Source organism: Cnephaeus nilssonii, assembly GCF_951640355.1.
Source record: "Cnephaeus nilssonii genome assembly, chromosome: 1".
In the NCBI taxonomy this organism is placed as follows: Eukaryota; Metazoa; Chordata; class Mammalia; order Chiroptera; family Vespertilionidae; genus Cnephaeus; species Cnephaeus nilssonii.
In genome coordinates, this window is record NC_137072.1 from 2,415,170 (window position 1) to 2,420,783 (window position 5,614).

A 5,614-nucleotide genomic window follows, 5' to 3' on the forward strand; every position below is an offset into this window, starting at 1 on the left:
GCTATTGTAAATTATGTTGCTATGAACATATGGGTGCATACATCCTTTATGATTGGTGTTTCGGGTTTCTAAGGATATATTCCTAGAAGTGAGATCACTGGGTCAAATGACAGTTCCATATTTAATTTTTTTAGGAAACTCCATACTGGCTAAACCAGTCTGCATTCCCACCAGCAGTGTACAAGACTTCCCTTTTCTTCACTTCCTCAGCGGCACTTGTAATTTGTTGTTTTGTTGATAGGTGTGTGGTGATACCTCATTGTTGTTTTAATTTGCATCTCTCTGATGATCAGTGACTTTGAGTATTTTTTCATATGTCTCTTGGCCATCTGTATATCCGCTTTGGAGAAGTGTCTATTTAAGGTCCTTTGTCCATTTTGTAATTGGATTGTTTATCTTCCTTTTGTTAAGTTGTATGAGTTCCTTATATATTTTGGATATTAACCCTTTATCAGATGTATCCTTGCCAAATATGTCCTCCCATTCAATGGGCTCCCTTTTCATCTTGTTGATAGTTTCTTTTGCTGTGCAGAAGCTTTTTATTTTGATGTAGTCCTATTTGTTTATTTTCTCTTTAGTTTCCTTTGCCCTAGAAAATGTATCCCTAAACATATTGCTATAAGAGATGTCTAAAATTTTGCTGCCTATGGTTTTTTCTAGGATTTTTATGGTTTCCTGACTTACATTTAAGTCTTTTATCTATTTTGAGTTTATTCTTGTGTATGGTGTAAGTTGGTGGTCTAGTTTTATTTACTTTTTGCATGTATCTGTCCAATTTCCCCAACACCATTTATTGAAGAGACTATCTTGACTCCACTTTATGTTCTTGCTTCCTTTGTCAAATATTAAGTTGAGCATAATGGCTTGGGTCAATTTCTGGGTTCTCTGTTCTGTTTCATCAATATATATAAAAGCCTAAGTGACCACCATACGTACATACGATCATACAACCAACCGACCAACTGGTACATATGACGCACACTGGCAATCTACACTAATAAAAGAGAAAAATGCTAATTGACCTCTGCTACGCCCACAGCCAATCAGGAGTGGTATGCAAATTAAGCCAACAAAGATGGAGGGTAAATTTGCATATGCAGGAGGGGCGGGCTGTGCCTGACGCCGCCAGTGGGGTCCAGGCCGCCAGCGGGGTCAGGCAGGCCTGGCGGGCTGCGCCTGACGCCACCCGTGGGGTCCAGGCCACCAGCGGGGACCTGTGTAGGCGGGGGTGGCCAGTGTCTCTGGGATCACTGTCTGCCCCCCGGCCGCCTGTGGACACAGGTGGAGCAGGCCGGGGTTGAACATTTTAATGAAAATGGGATGCCTGTGCCCCGGCCCACCGCGCCCATCCCTGGCGAGGAGAGGGCAGTGGACAGTTAGCAGGCACCAGGGCTTGGAAGGGACTGGGAGCAACCTGCAGGCATGCTACCAGGAAGAGGTGCTGAACCATGATGACGCAGAGGGCTGGCTGATGGAGGCGCAGATGAGGCGGCTCTCGCTGGAGCAGAGCTGGAAAAGGGCATCGACGGCCTGATGGACTAAATCGCCTTTCTGAAGAAGGTGCATGAAGAGAAGATCGCCAAGCTGCAGGCGCAGATCCAGTACGCTCAGAAATCCATGGAGATGGACGTGTTCTCCCAGTCTGATCTCTCTGCCGCGCTCAAGGACATCGCGCCCAGTACAAGAAGCTGGCTGCCAAGGACATGCAGAATGCAGAAGAATGGTACAAGAGCTGCTTCACCATGCTGACCGAGAGTGCTGCCAAGAACACCTACAGGGTGCGCACCACCAAGGAGGAGGTGTCTGAGAGCCGCCGCCTGCTCAAGGCCAAGACCCTGGAGATCAAAGCATGCCAGGGCATGAACTAAGCTCTGGGAAAGCAGCTGCGAGAGCTGGAGGATAAGCAGAACTCCGAAGTTAGTGCTATGCAGGACACAATCAACAAATTAGAAAATGAGTTGAGAACTACAGAGAGTGAAATGGCATGAATACCAGGACCTCTTCAATGTGAAGGTAGTTTTGGATATTGACATTGCAGCTTACAGGAAACTCTTGGAAGGTGAGGAGACCGGGCTCAGTTTCACCAGCGTGGGAAGCATAGCCAGCGGCTCCTCCAAGAGTTCCCAGATCTTTGGTCGATCTGCCTATGGTGGTTACAGACTAGCTCCTACTTGATGTCTGCTCGCTCCTTCCCTTCTTAATACACCAGCCACATCCAGGAGGAGCAGATCGAGGTGGAGGAGACCATTGAGGCTGCAAAAGCCGAGGAAGCTAAGGATGAACCCCCCTCTGAAGGAGAAGCTGAAGAGGAGGAAAAGGAGAAGGAAGAGGCTGATGAAGAGGAAGGAGAGGAAGAGGAAGAAGGTGCCAAGGAAGAATTTGAGGATGCAAAGGAGGAAGAAGGAGGTGAAGGTGAGGGAGAAGATGCCCAAGAAGCTGAGGATGAGAAGAAAGATGAAGGTGCTGGGGAGGAGCAAGCAACCAAGAAGAAAGATTGAGCCCCCATTTCCTTAATTATTTCAGGAAACCAGGTCAACCCCGCCACCAACCAAGCAGTTGAGTTCCCAATACTATATGAATTAAGAAGTCAATATATATAACATTCTGAGGTGACTCAGGTTGGACATTAAATGTTATGCTATGACTTTTCTCCTTATGCAGAGTATCTGTTTGCTTGCAGAGTGGCTTCCTGGCTTGCTGCCAGCCTGTGCATGGTCCACGCTTATGAGTTCAGGATCTATGACAATGTGAATAATTCATATGTTTACAATAAAAACACATGAATACATGAATTCACTGATGTTAATGTTAAACTTCATGGAAAAAATAGTCCTTTGAATCTTTGGTGGTTAGAAATTAAAGACCTCAAATCATGTGCAATAAACAGTAAATAAAGTTACACTGAATGACAAAAAAAAATACATTAGGGGCCAGGAAACGTTCAAAGAACTGGGGAACCATTCCCAAATCAGGAAGGGAAGTCACAGGGTGTATGTTATTGCTATGAATACAGTATTTCCTACTACTTACAACATATACAATGTAATGTATTAGATGCCTTCCTATCGCATGAAGTATGTATTCTTATAGAGTAATACTGGTACATATGTTATAGTTATGGCTGTATGTCATATCCTATTTATATTAATAAAAGGGTAATATGCTAACTAGACCATAAGACCTTCCAGACATCCTTCCGGACAAAGCCATGGTGGCAGGGCCGAGGCAGAGGCGGTTAGGGGTGATCAGGACAGGAGGGGAAGGCAGTTGGGGGTGATCAGGCTGGTGGGGGGGCATTTGGGGGCGAGCAGGCCAGCAGAGGGGACCAGTTGGGGGTGAACAGGCTGGCAGGGGGGTGCAGTTGGGGGCAATCAGGCCAGCAGGCAGAGTGGTTAGGGGTGATCAAGCAGGCAGGCAAGTGAGCAGTTAGGTGCCAGCAGTCCCGGATTGCGAGGGGGTTGTCTGACTGCCAGTTTAGGCCCAATCCCACAGGGGTCTCAGATTGGAAAGGATGCAAGCCAGGCTGAGAGACACCCCCCCCCCCCCGTGCATGAATTTCATGCACCGGGCCACTAGTCTATATATATAAAAGCCTAAGCGACCGGATGACCAGAGAACCAGATGACTGGCCGATAGCTATGATGTGCACTGACCACTAGGAGGCAGAAGCTCAATGCAGGAGCTTCCCTCTGGTGGTCAGTGTGCCTCCACAGTGGGAGCGCTGCTCAGCTGACAGACGGATGGGCATCAGACACCAGGCTGATGCCTGGCGAGTGCAGCTGCAGGGGCACGAGCCTCTCCCACAGACACTCCTGTGCACCCGAGCAGCAGCAGCAGCGGCAGGCTCAGCAGGGCTGGGATGAGCAGGAGCGGTGCAGAGCCTTGCCTGGATTGGGGTCCTCCCTGGCTGCCTGCTGCTGCTTTGTGCTGTGCGGGATCAATGCAGACAGTGGGCTGGAGCCCCACAAGCTGGCGGGTAAGGCTGGGCTGCTGCGGCGTGGAGGTCCACTGATCCCTGCAGGCCAGGGCGAGGGACCCCATCGGTGCAGGAATCTGTGCACGGGGCCTCTAGTTTAAAAATAAATGTTAACCCGTGCATGCACGATACATATAAAGCTCTCACTGGCACCAATCGCACAAGTGTTTTAATTTTATAATACTATATTACATATACTATTTTGACATGTAATTTTTTGCAGTAATGTAAGTACCACACGAATCTTTCTTCTAATTAATTTCCTTTCAATGTGCATGAATCCATGCACCAAGCCACTAGTTGATCTATATGTCTGCTCTTGTGCCAGTACCAGACTGTTTTGATTATAGTGGCTTTGTAGTATAACCTGATATCTGGTATTGTGATCCCTCCAACTTTGTTCTTCTTTTTCAAGATTGCTGCAGCTCTTTGGGTTCTTTTTTGGTTTCATATAAATTTTTGGAGTGTTGGTTCTAGATCTGTGAAATATGCTGTTGGTATTTTAATAGGGATTGCATTGAATCTGTAGATTGCTTTGGGTAGTATGGACATTTTAATGATGTTGATTCTACTAATCCATGCACATGGTATATTCTTCCACTTATTTATATCTTCTTCTATCTCTTTTTTTCAACATCCTGTAGTTTTCTGAATACAGGTCTTTTACCTCCTCAATTACGTTTATTCCTAAGTATATTAATTTTTTATTGCAATGGTAAATGGGATTTCTTGTTTAGTTTCTCTTTCTGAGAGTTCATTATTGGTGTATAAAAAAGCTACTGATTTTTGGGTGTTGATTTTGTATCCTGCTACATTGCTAAATTCATTTATTAAATCTAGTAGTTTTTTGGTGGAGTCTTTAGGGTTTTCTATGTACAATATCATGTCATCTGTGAATAATAAGTTTTACTTCCTCCTTTCCAATTAGGATGTCTTTTATAAAGTTTTCTTATTGTATGATCGCTGTGGCTAGGACTTCCAGTACTATGTTGAATAAGAGTGGTGAAAGCAGACATCCTTGTCTTATTCCTGTTCTTAGGGGAAATGGTTTTAGTTTTTGCCCATTGAGTAGGATGTTGGCTGTAGGTTTGTCATATATGGCCTTTATTATGTTGAGATATGATCCCTCTACTCCCACTTTACTGAGAGTTTTTATAAAAAATGGGTGTTGAATTTTGTTGAGTGCTTTTTCTGCATCTATTAACCCTTTGCACTCGCTTGCTTTTTTCATCGAGCTGCTACCGATGCTAACCGTGTCGAGTCACACTCGACATCCGAGTGCAAAAGGTTAATATGATCATGTGATTTTTGTCTTTCATTTTATTTATGTGATGTATCACGTTTATTGATTTGCAAATATTGTACCAGCCTTGCATCCCTGGAATACATCCCACTTGATGAGGGTGTATGACCTTTTTTATATATTGCTGGATTTGATTTGCTAATATTTTGTTGAGGATTTTAGCATCTAGGTTCATCAGGTATATTGGCCTGTAGTTCTCTTTCTTTGTAGTGTTTTTATTTGGTTTTGGAATTAGGATAATGCCAGCCTCCTAAAAAGAGCTTGGACATGTTTCATCCTTTTGGATATTTTGGAATAGTTTGAGGAGTATGGGTGTTAGTTCTTCTTTGAATGTT

The 5,614-nt window shown here is 44.7% G+C and overlaps 1 pseudogene across 1 annotated transcript; it reads left to right on the plus strand.

Moving 5' to 3' along the window:
* The first annotated feature begins 1,315 nt into the window (after nucleotides 1-1,315).
* On the plus strand, nucleotides 1,316-2,498 carry LOC307102335 (neurofilament light polypeptide-like; annotated as a pseudogene). The gene has a single exon. The product of its transcript is annotated as a neurofilament light polypeptide-like (transcript).
* The last annotated feature ends 3,116 nt before the right edge of the window (nucleotides 2,499-5,614 follow it).